Source organism: Lactuca serriola, chromosome 7, assembly GCF_051521515.1.
Source record: "Lactuca serriola cultivar US96UC23 chromosome 7, Lser_US96UC23_V15, whole genome shotgun sequence".
In the NCBI taxonomy this organism is placed as follows: domain Eukaryota; kingdom Viridiplantae; phylum Streptophyta; class Magnoliopsida; order Asterales; family Asteraceae; genus Lactuca; species Lactuca serriola.
The window spans coordinates 5387501-5400544 of NC_136414.1; the positions used below are offsets into that span (position 1 = coordinate 5387501).

The 13044-nt window shown below is 37.6% G+C and overlaps 2 long non-coding RNA genes across 2 annotated transcripts; one reads left to right on the plus strand and one right to left on the minus strand.

The window, feature by feature from the left end:
- Positions 1-9472: 9472 nt before the first annotated feature.
- LOC145064975 (uncharacterized) lies at positions 9473-11150 on the minus strand. Its single transcript, XR_013688175.1, has 2 exons — positions 10017-11150; positions 9473-9840 (listed from the first exon to the last, which is right to left on the minus strand). It is a non-coding gene; the product is annotated as an uncharacterized LOC145064975 (long non-coding RNA).
- Positions 11151-11649: 499 nt separating this feature from the next.
- LOC145063250 (uncharacterized) lies at positions 11650-12831 on the plus strand. Its single transcript, XR_013687888.1, has 3 exons — positions 11650-11779; positions 11870-12345; positions 12448-12831. It is a non-coding gene; the product is annotated as an uncharacterized LOC145063250 (long non-coding RNA).
- The last annotated feature ends 213 nt before the right edge of the window (positions 12832-13044 follow it).

Genomic DNA, 13044 nt, shown 5'->3' on the forward strand with positions numbered 1-13044 from the left:
AAATATAAAAAAACATCTAATTTCAGAAAATACATACACAAATAACATCTAATTTTAGAAAATACATACATTTTTATATCTAATTACTTAGGAGGGAGTTGCAGGTCGTCACCTGGTGAATTGCAGGTTTATGCCAATCTTTGTCAAAAAGAAAAAAAAAACTTTTCAATGTGCTATTTAACAAGAAAAGTTGGGGGGGGGGGGGGGGGAGAATTAAGTGTTATAGACTCATCGAACTGATGAATTTCAATTGAATGGAACAATGAATCCTTACCTTGATCTTGAAGACGGTGAGTTTGATAGGGACGAAGACGGAGACGGGAACAACGATTGCAATGTAGGAGGGTGACTATGGAGGATGAGCTCGACGTTTGAGGAGAAAGTGAAGGAGCTGTAGCCTTGGCGACGAGGAAGAAGAGGTGAATGTGATTGCGTATTTTGGGACGAGGGCAAAGATTATTCTCAGTCAACTATGTTTTATTGTCGGACCGAGTAAGCCATTATTTTGGACCGAGTAAGTGATATGGACCGGGTCAGGTGCAAACCAAACATTCTGACCGGACCCGGTCAGCACCAAATCAAACAGCCCTTCAGTCAGCAACTATCAAACAACTCCTAAATTGGACCCAAAATGGGGCTCAAAGGACCCACCGACTCAAAGGAGACAGTTGGCCCAAAGGAGAGTTGGATATGGATTTCAATAATCCTTCTACCCTTTTTTTATAGAATTGTTTGCCCTTGATATTTTGTCCCAAAAACGATGTGGGATACTCAATTGAAAAAACACAGGAACACACAAAGATAATTTTATTTGTTTCCTTTTCTTTGACTCCGATCAGGTGATACTCGAAGACATACTCAAGCGGAAACAATCAAGAACCATGGATTGAAAACAGATACTCTAGGCATGGATTGAAAACATATACTCGAGGTGAAAACAAATACTCGTTCTGAAGAGGCTTTTCGATAAGCACTGGAGGTAGAGCACTTGTTCGTTCTCGAAGGAAAGAGGGAATGGCCCTTCCTCTTACCTTCTGTTGAGACTGAGATAGAAGACTGGGCTTTCTCCCTCTTCTACCGGGAGGCCGCGGGAGTCAACTCTGTCTCATCCTCATCCCCTTGGTAAAGGCGATCCTAAGCCCTCCTCTCCGCCTAGGAGGCAACATTAGGGCCGTCCCCTTCATTCTATACTGACCCCGGCCCGGGCTGGCTTTTTGGGAAGCCTGTCCCCACCGTGCTCACGGCCCGGCTGGCCTGCCAGCGGTAGTGGGAATTATCCCGTTCCCTGGTCAAAGACTTGGTTGGATGCGGGATCTACTCCACGAGGAGCGGTACGGGCGTAGATGATATCATCACGACCATCACCCCCATTAACCATCTTCGTGTACCCTATCACCATCACTCGTTCGTTCCTGCTTCCTTTTTTTGAAATTGATTTTTTGTTTGGTAGTTGCAAGATCTGTAATTGTTCTGGTGGGATCGAATTGCTTATTCATTTGATTAATCTGATTCGTTTTCTTGTTTATGGATGGAATCGATGTCGACTCAAATTGTTGATTCGTTTGATTAATCTGATTAGTGTTCTTGTTCTTGGTAAAATCGATTCTCTCTCAACTCAAATTGGTAAAATTAGCTTAATGGTTGTTTGATCACTGGATTGAAGGCAAACCCATAAACTCAATTCGCTATTAAAACAGATTTTAGTCTAGCCCATAAACTCGATTTAAGGCAAATTTAAGTTGATACAGTGTTTGTGTAAATGCTTAAGAGAAATTTCATGTTATAATGTTATATTTATTAAAATTTTAATAACTTTTTTAATTTATAATGTTATATCTATTAATGTTATATTCTTAGGATTAATGTTATATTTATTAATTTTTTAATAATTTTTTTAATAATTAATGATATCCGATTAATTCCCGCTTAGTCGATTAAACCCTTGACCTCAGTCCACCGATTAGCCTACGTCGAACGATTTCTACAACCTTGATAATAATTTTCGGTATATTTAGGTTGATTGTGTAAACATTATTTGATGCTCATGGATATTTGTAAAGATTTATACTATTCTTGAAAATCCTGATATTTCAAATCTCAATTTCTACAAAATCAAAAACCATATATGCATATTTTCTACTTTTATTTTGACTTTTTGAGTTAAAAAGTCAATACAAAACACATTTACTAAAAATCATTTCTAATTACCATATAGAATCTTCCCAATTGCTATCATCAATGCCCTTATGATCTTCATCAGTTTTCGTTCCAGCCAAAATGTCGATGAATCTTTTGAATCTTTCTTATGATTATGATCATCATCGGTTTCTGTTTCAGACGAACCCTTTGAACCTGTTGACGATGAATCTTCCGATGACGAATCTGATGGATCTTTCGTATCACTTACATCACAGATTTCTGATGACGACGATATTGAATCTTCAGCATCACTTTCATCTTTGGTTTCTACATCAGATGAATCTTTTGAATCTTTGGTATCACTTTCACCATCGAATTCTCGTTCAGTTAAATCCTTCAAATCTTTGGAACCTTTCGTATCTCCTTGATCATCACCAGAATCTTGATCAGTACCTTTCGTATCGCTTTCACCATCGACTGTTATTTCTTCTGCCGGATTATTATGATCTTCATCGTCTTTTTCTCCCCAAATGCTATCGTCATTAAACGGATTCATCGCAAGAACTACATCTGTATCAATATCAGACAAACTCATTATCTTCATTACATATGTATCAGTATCAGACACACCCATTATCTCTTTCTCCAAGCGTCTTGCCCGCATTTTTAACTTTTCCCAGCTCAAGTCCGCATAGGATACGTTCGATTCTTGTTCTAATTCAGCAATAACGCCCTCCAAGAGCTTATTCTCTTCTTCACCGAGGGTGGTATTTTCGCCTTTTTCTTTCCCCTTTGATGATTCGGATTCATAGCGTTTCTTGGGCGTAGACTGATTCGCGATCTCCATATCATCATCTTCCTTCAGTTCACCACCCGTCGAGCTCTTCTTTCTCTTGCTTTCTGAACTACCGCTACCGTGAGGTGACAGTTCCGGCTGGTTGTTTCCGGCGGAAGAATCTGATGCTCTGACAGAACCATCCAAATCAGCACCAGCATTAGAACGATCCCGAGACCCAGAACCAGTGCGTGAATGAGGAATCACAGGGTGAAATTGTTGTGGTATTGAAGAATCCATGGCGGAATCTTGATGGGTCTTTTCAAGAAATGGTGGAAATTTGTGTTAGGGGTTTCAGTTATCAGATATAGAGATGGAGAGAGGAAGTGACTTGGAACTCAAGATTATGTATAGAGAGGGACTTCAGTGACGAACTTGTGTTATTTATAGACACGACGAACATTCTTAAATTTGTAAATTAAAAAAAAAAAATTGAAGTAACTTGGCATTGAAATTTAAATTTTACTGAAGTCGTGATCACATTATAATAGTTAATCAATGGATGAAGCGGTGTTTGTAGCTGTAAAGATGAAGTAATGAAAGTATTCTGTATATTGATTTCACTGTGACAACTACATAAGCAAAAATATAAATATATATATATATATATATATATATATATATATATATATATATATATATATATATATATATATATATATATATATAAAAGAGATAATACAAATGAATCCTAAATAAAAGCATTAGACTAGGTATAGACTTTGACTAATACTAATTCTACGCACGTGTTAACACACGTGTAATTGAACACCTTCTGAGGTTACCGTTATCACCTCCTGCAAGCTCAAATGCGGAGCGAATTTGAAGCTTGTGTCTTAACATGGTCAGCCGATCTTTGTGGAGAGATTTGGTGAAGATGTCCGCTAATTGGTCGACTGAAGAAACAGATCTGATCGTGAGCTCCTTTGCTTCAACTTGCTCTCGAATGAAGTGAAAAACAAGAGCAATATGCTTGGAGCGAGTTTGTATTACCGGATTTTTTGTCATGAAAATCGCACCAATGTTATCACACAACAGTAAGGGAGGATGTAGAAGAGGAACATGCAATTCAGATAATAGTTGCTTGATCCAAATTAATTCAGCAGCAGTGTAGGCTAAGGATCGGTATTCTGCTTCAGTGCTAGAGCGAGCAACCACTCTTTGCTTGCGAGAGGTCCAACTGATGAGATTTAATCCATGAAAATTTGCAAAGCCATACTGTGACCGACTGTCATCTTTATCTGAAATCCATCCGGCATCCGAGTAGGCAGGAAGGGAAGAAGCATGTGTAGACTTGAAGTGTAAGCATTGATTTATAGTCCCTTTAAGGTACCTGAGAATTCTTTTGATAGCTTGCCAGTGTGAAATGGTAGGTGAATGCATATATTGACATACTCAATTAACTGCAAAAGCAATGTCGGGTCAGGTGATGGTGACGTATTGTAAGGATCCAACAACCTGCCTGTCACACCCCAAAACCAGAACAGCGGAAACGTTCGGAGGTGGAGGACGTCATGTTTAGTATCACAAGACATGCATCATAGTAAGCAAAGTAATGAACAACCATTTCATTAGAAAGAAAGTGTTTACAAAGTATGTGTTCACAAAACATAGAGTACATAAACAAATAACAAAATAAGACTTGAAGCTATACTGCTCCATCTTCTGAATTCCCAGAGTGTGTACCTGTCTAGTAGTTTCCTGAGAATACAAGTTATTTGAAAGAGTTTATCAGCAATTAAGCTGGTGAGTTCATAAGATTTTAGTGATGTAAGTAAGTTGTAGAAAGTTGTTGAAAAATGTAGTTGAAATGTAGTAAGTTATACGTTTTGTTTTTAGAAAAGTTCGCTTGTTCCTCTAGAAAATCCTATATTTCCTAATTTGATGAAAGATACATAAAAATGATTCTACAATCCTTTCTATGAGTACTAAATGGATACAAGTTATATAAAACTCAGAGTAAACAAACAATTGATTGTGCGCATCTACCTAAGTCCACAACCAAACAAGGAACATGAGGTAAGGCGGATATCACACATCCCATTGTTTGTTAGGTCCTCGTTGTATATAACCCCGGTGTATTCACTTGTTACTCACGGAGTTAATTGAAATAGTTCATTTATATTTAATGAAAATATCCTTTAAGAAAACCCTTATTTCTTATAATAAAATCGTGACCACAGTGACTACTTCTATAATCACTTAGTTTATACTGGCTATATATAATCTAATATCGAATAGATAGTTAATTAGGTGAATCTGCCCTAAGCCCACAACCAAACAAGGAACAGGAAATAAGGCGGAAAGCACACATCCAACTACCTATTGGGTATTAATGATATATAACCATGATGTATAAACTAAGGTATTATAAAATCAATCACCTAAAGTCCTTTAAGTCTACACTGGTTTAATAAAATGGATTGAACCCTTTACTGGTGAGTTTCTAGTTTTGAGTACCAAAAGTTCTATTTGAAAAGTGTGCTTTGTACTAGAAAACTGTGCATTGAATTAGTTTCCTATGACTTGAGCCATACCTGGTACCCCTTATGATGACTTAATGTATACTGAACATATATATAACTAAAATCGAATAGATAATAGGTTGGTTGAATCTTCTCTAAGCCCACAACCAAACAAGGAACATGAAATGAAGCGAAAAGCACACATCCTATTACTTGTCGGATCCTATTTATATATATCCCTTGATGTATAAATTAAAGAATCATAAGGTTAGCATTATTGTCCCTTTCTACTGAATGTACTAGACCCGACTGTTCTGTTTGTCATTTGTACAATGTAAGTACTATAGTATTGTATATATAGTAACTACTGTTGTACTAAATGCCTTAAATTGATTATTAAGGTATAATGTGATGGCTAGATCCCATACTAAACGCTCTCCCTGTCAAAAGATTTTGGGAACCAAACGCAACCTCTGCAATCAATTGCAAGTCGTGAACATCCACATTAAACTTATATGATCATGTATACCCAATATAACTATCACCTTTTGTTTAGAACAATACGTTAGTGATTCATAGGTATAGTTAGATCATGTAAGTGTTCCATGCTATAACATCTTAGTATGTTCGTTCTGTTATAGTATCTTAGTACTTCCTCTTGTCATAGTATCTTAGTATGTTCTTTCTGTTATCGTGTGTTGCATCTGGTATGAACTGAACCTCTAAACTATACCTACTATAGTTTACTAGTATTCTACTTGAACTGTTATTGAAAAGACTCATTTTACTACTAAGTTATGCTTGTACTCTAAAAATGGAGTTTTGTTAAACTATAAAGCAACATAACTGTAAAATAGCTTTTGAAATGTTTTGACCACTTATAGAAGACATAAGTAACATTTTGAAAGATGTTTATAACAAACAATTACACAATTATCATTGTGTTCAACTTGTATCCCCTCCTTAAAAGCATTTAAAATAGTTAAAAGATTCATTACGGGGTATGAACTCACCTGATGTGGGTGATTCAAACGGGTATGCGTGTAAGGATGAGAAGTTCCATGTATGAAGTCCCGAGACACAATAGGTCCTAAATGACATATAATGACACATATGGGCATGAATATAGTGTTTATAAGCAACTATATGAAAGGAAACACCTTCCGTGACTAGGAAACACTTTGACCAAGTGTTGGAATCACATGTGATTCAACAAAGGAAGGTAGAATGGCACTCACATGAGTTTACTACCATGGGTTTACGGCCCAAGGGAGTTTACGGCCGTAAACTCATGGTCACTCATGTATAATTGCAAGTTTGAAGGCTAGGGAAGCTTTAGAGACTTCTGCTCTACACTAGTATGAGAAAGACCACCTCCATTGAGGCTTTTGATAATTTTACGGCTCAAAGGAGTTTACAGCCATAAACTCATGACCAACTATGGATTTGAGGGTAGTTTAAGGTCCTACAATCATCAAGGAAGGGTTCTGGGCCACTAGCTTTGCATCTTATAGGGCTTAGGGATCAAACATGCCCTAACATTGAGTTTACGGCCAAGGATGATCTTGGGCTGTAAAATCATGATGTTCTTGGGGAAAATGTGTGATTCAAGTCTCTAAGAATGAGTCCTAACTGGATATGAAGTATAAGGAAGAGCACTTACGATCTAGAAGCTTGAAATGGTTGATATTGACCAAGAACACTAGTGTGTGTTCTTGGTGTTCTTGTGTGTTCTTGGTGTTCTTGGTGTAACTTGAGGATCTAAACAGACATGATTTCCATGGATGAAATCAATGTATGTAGCTAGATTAAGAGATGTATCACAAATCTAGGAAGAATACTTACATCTTTTGAAGATCTTGGAAGAAGGTTGGATGATATTTGAGAGAGAATGAAGAAAATCGGCCAAGGAATGAGATAAATGGCTAGAAATGACCAAATTCCTTGAGTTTACGACCACATGAGTTTACGGCCATAAACTCATGGTCTTGTGGCCGTGAACTCATTTAGATGAGGCTATGGTTCAATTTGCTACACTGTGGTTCTAGTAGGTACTTTCTAACACTTATTCCTTAAGTGTATTAGGCTCAAAACTCCTTAGAATGACCTTTAACTGGGCTAGAACTCAGTACTAATGAGTTTGACACTCAGTTGAGTTGATTGACTGGGTCTTTAAAGCAAAAAAAATTTCGGGTTGTCACACTGCCTGTATAGATTTGGATAAGAAAAAGGATCACCGTGTACTGTTAAACGAGATTGACTGTCAGTCGGTGTGGAGATGGAAGTGGCATCATCCATATGTGTACGATGTAGAATGTCACTGATGTACCGGGTTTGACTCATAGTGAATCCAGTAGGGTCGCGTGTTATTTGAATGCCAAGGAAGAAATGTAGATCACCCAAGTCTTTAAGAGAAAATGCAATGTGTAGTTTGTTACTGAATCGTTGAATAAGTGTTGCATTTGTACCTGTGATGATGAGGTCATCAACATAAACCAATACATATATAGTTACGGAAGAAGAGTGGTGAACAAACAAAGATGTATCGGATTAACAAGCATGAAAGTCTTGGGTGATGAGATATGTCTTTAGTTTGGTGAACCAAGCTCTCGGAGCTTGCTTAAGCCCATAGATTGCCTTATGGAGGCGACACACGTGATTGGGTTTGGTGTGATCTTCAAATCCACGTGGTTGCTTCATGTAGACAGCCTCTTGCAAATCTCCATTGAGAAAGGCGTTATTAACGTCACGTTGGCGAACACACCACCCCTTAGATATGGCTAAAGATAGGGCCAAACGAATTGTTGTGGGCTTGATGACCAGAATGAACGTCTCGAAATAGTCAATACCCTCTTCTTGACTATATCCTTGAGCAACGAGACGTGCCTTGTGTCGTTCAATTTTACCATCTGAATTCCTTTTGATTCTGTAAATCCATTTGCACCCTACAATATTGATGTTAGCGGGACAAGAAACAAGAGTCTATGTGTTATTTCTCATGAGAGCATCATACTCAGCTTGAATAGCTTCTTTCCAAGATTGGGATTTAATTGCCTGTTTAAAAGATGAAGGCTTACTAAAGAATGAAGGTGAGACACATGCATGAAAGACTTTGGGTTTAAGGGAATTGGTATGAGCACATGTTAGCATTGGAGGTGTTGTATTGATTGAGGGGCGATAATGAGAAGTGGAGGGTTGATTTTTTTTAGCTCGAGAACTTATGGTTGATTGTTGGTAGGTGGGAGTTTAAGAAGTAGATGGAATTATGGGGTCTGGTGTAGGTGTAACAGAGATGTTGGGAGAGACTGGAGTATGGGGCGGTGGTGGTGGAAAGGGAGTGTTTAAATCAGCTGCATGTTGAAGAAGTGTGGGAGTAATAGACGAAACAGGTGGAGAAGAAGGAGTGTTAGATGTAGTGGTGGAATATGGAAACACTTCTTCATTAAAGACGACATGGCGAGCAATATATATGCGTGACGATGGTTGATGATAACATAGGTAGCCTTTATGAGTGGAACTGTAGCCTATGAAGATGCATGGTAAAGACCGAAAATCAATTTTATGGTGATTGTAAGGTCTTAAGAACGGGTAGCACAAACAACCAAAGGTTTTGAGAAAATCATAATCAGGGACTTGAGAGTACAATACTTGGTAAGGAGATTTATAGGAAAGAATAGGTGTAATTGTACGATTATGAAGATAGGTTGCAGTTTTAAATGCATGTTCCCAAAAAGTATGTGGGAGAGAGGAGTGAGCAAGGAGAGTAAGTCCTTTTTCCAAAATGACTCGATTTCTTCTTTCAACTGATCCATTTTGTTCTTGGGTATATGGACAGGAAACACGATGGGAAATCCCATGAGTGGTAAGATAAGAAGATAGATTGCGATATTCACTGCCCCAATCAGATTGTAAGGTTTTGATGTTAGAATTGAATTGGGTTTTTATCATTTGATGAAAGTGCATAAAGAAGTTAAGTACTTGAGATTTGTGAGATAGGAAATAAATCCAAACAAACTTGGTACAATCATCAACAAACAACAGAAAATATCGATTTCCATTTATTGAAAAATAGGGGGATGGTCCCCATACATCAGAATATACTAAATCAAAGGGCTTGAAAGAAGCAACTTGAGAATTAGTAAGTGGAAGTCGATGACTCTTGCCAAGCTGACATGCATCACATACAATAGGCAGGTTATGGGAAAAAATTGGAAGCTGAAATGATTGCAAGAGTTTCCTAAGAAGAGATTCGTGAGGATGAGCCAGTCTTTTGTGCCACCCTTGAAGTGAGGTACGCACACCAGTAAGAGCCAAAGTAGAAGATGATTGATGTGGTGATTTATGACAAGGAGGCAACCGATATAGACCATGCTTAACATCCCCTCGGAGTAGTATTTTTCCCTGCAAAGACTTGACATAACAATTAGTAGGCCAGAATTCTAAGTAAACATTATTTTCTTTAGTTAATTTGGAAACACTTAGAAGATGTTTAGTGATTTTGGGAACGATAAGGACAAAAGGAAATTTGAGATTATGCAAGGAGGATGTGCCCAGGTGAGAAATAACAAGATTTTTACCATTGCCCACTTGGAGTTTGTCGTTTCCATGATAGTCTTCAGCAAGATTCATCTTCTGGAGATCTGGAGCAATATGGTCAGTAGCCCGTGTATCGAAATACCAATTTGGATCAACCACTGTAGATGGGCTATGATGATAAGAGAGGTTTGCTTGGCGAGCCGATTGATCCCGTGGATTAGGCCTACGAGATGGATAATCCACTTGGTTAGATCGTTGCCAGCAGTCCACAGCTTCATGGCCCTGCTTGTTGCAGATTTGGCATTGAGTGCGACGTCTGCGTGAATCAACAGGACGAGACCCAGTAGAGTTTGTGGAAGAAGAGCAAGAGCCAGATGAAGAGTGGTTCCTATGAGAGTTGCGATTGACTTGAAGAGCCAAAGGAACTGAAGCATTGGGGGCAGGGGGAGGTGCAACCTGTTGACGGAGGTGGTCTTGCTCAAGACGAGCTTCTTCTTAAAGAAGCAGGCCAATAAAACCATCAACCGTGGAGTCATCATTCTTGACCATAAAGGCAACGGTAAAGGGTCCATAAGAAGAGTCTAGCCCACTAAGAATGTGACCAATCAAGTCTTCGTTGGCAAGTGGATGGAGATTCTCAGCAACAGAGTCAGCTATTGACCGTTTGCGTTCAACATACTCCATCATTGTCATCACCCCTTTGGAAAGGGTTTGGAGTTGCACCTTCATTGACATGCGACGTGCCCTAGATTGGGCCTGAAAGGTGCGCCCAATAGCCGTCCAGGCTGATTAGGAAGATGTAGCACGAGCGACAATGGCTAAAGCATGCTCGGACAAGGTGGATTTGAGCCAGAGAAGAACAAATTTGTCTCGTTTCTTCCATAGTTGAAAGTTAGGGTTGGGTTCGGTGGTGGGCTGAACAGGACGTGTTGCAGCGAGGGGATTGGGGTTCAGATGAAGGATTCAAGGTCAAATTTCTCTAGGGAAAACACAATGGTGGTGCGCCACAGACAATAGTTCTCTGTTTCAAGTTTGATGCTGATTGAGGGGATTTGGAAGGACGAATTTGTAGCAAGACTGAGGATGTGCTGATTGTTGGTCATCTTTATAGAAAGGAAGAAGGAAGGAAAAAAAATTACAAGGCTCTGGATACCATGTAAAGATGAAGTAATGAAAGTATTATGTATATTGATTTCACTGTGACAACTACATAAGCAAATATATATATAAGAGATAATACAACTGAATCCTAAATAAAAGCATTAGACTAGGTATAGAATTTGACTAATACTAATTCAACACACGTGTTAACACACATGTAATTGAAAACCTTCTGAGGTTACCGTTATCAGTAACATATGATAATTGATTTTGCGAATTATTTTAAGAGAAATTAAATTGTGTTGTATTTTTTATGTCTATAAATATTCTTACCCACTATCATTATGACACGTGTCATCATTCCATATTTACTTAACTATCTCATTAATAGTATATCAGAAATCTCCCTTTCTATAAATAAATAGTGTTAATATGCTCCTGCCATGTGTCAAATTGTTAATTCTATATTACGCCATGTGTCGTTGTTGCATATTCGTTTTTAGTTAATAATTAAATATGCCAATAAATCAAACAGATTTCAATTCCATGGAAATAAATCAGGAAAATATCCCTAATTTTTCTCTTCATCCCGTTTCCTTTATCTCACAAACAATTCCAAATCAAGCGCTTTTGGAGGAAACTAGGGTTCTGAAACTAAATCATCTCCAAATGGATTCCTATAAACCACAGTTGCATACATTAAGTAATTATTGGGTTCAATTTCTTTGTTCTTCCTTCCCAGTTCCCATCTTTTTAGAGCAATGATCTAATTTGAAAAATCATATAAATGTAGTTATCTCACTATCTTTGATGAAATTAAGCACAACCCTTCTGATGCAATTTGAACTCGGAAGGTATTTATCTTTGCCCTGTACTTAAGGTATATTGTCATCTCCAACCTTGGATTTCAGGTATTGGAAGCACTTTGTGATGAATTCATGGTCATTGAAGAAGATAATTGTAGCCGAAACGAAGTTTAATTAATCACCCTATATGAGACTATTATCTCCTTTTCTTTCTCTTACTCTCTCGAAGAACTACCATCGAAAATGAGTGTTTCTTTGGTATTTCATTATGGGTTACTGCAATAGGGCTGTAGGGAAGGGGGAAGAAAGATGAGGGTGATTGGAACAGATGGTGATGATGGTGGTGGAGAAGGTCAGGAGGTTGTTGTGGGTGACGGAAAAAGGGATTCGGTTGAAATATCAGATGTATATGTTCCTTCGTTTTCAATCCATTTCCAAATGCCAATATTCCAAGGCTTCATTGGTAAGCATCAGTGATATTTCAATTTTTAAGGGTTTTGGTTTTAGTTGTTCTTGATATTCCTGTTATTTTCTACACCGTCTGATATTGGAAGCTTCATAACAGGACTATTTTATCTTCCTATTGCTCTCTCTTGAAGTCGATGTGCCAACTTAACTTTCTCCTTCCTGTAAGTGAAGTTTATTTTGCGATTTTTCTTTTTCATCTTACATTAGTGTTGCAAATTGATCTTTCAAGTGTTAACATTTTCTGTTTTTAGGTTTGAGGCTTATTTCATTTTTACAATCTATCATGTTTTCCTTTTTGTTTATATTATCTCTAACATGTTTGATAATTACATCATGAGTATAAATCAAGAAATGAATAATTAAAAAAAGAAAAAGAAAACCTTTGTTGAAGATTCCAGCGGATGAACTGGAGTAGCTGATGTAAATTTCATGACTACATTTGGTGTAAGTTTAAGGTTTTTTTATAAGCCTTCAGTTATGTATCTGTGAAGAATAACGAATAACTCAATCAAATTGCATATTAGTGTTTTATTAAGACTATGATGGTCTGGTATACACACAATCAATTGAAATGTCTTTGTATAACAACAGTTTCCCGTTATTTATAAATTTAATGTTCAATTTTTGTTTTTACAAATTTACCAGTTAAGAACAATGATCTTTGAGAGGAAAATATTGGTTTCAATATGATTAA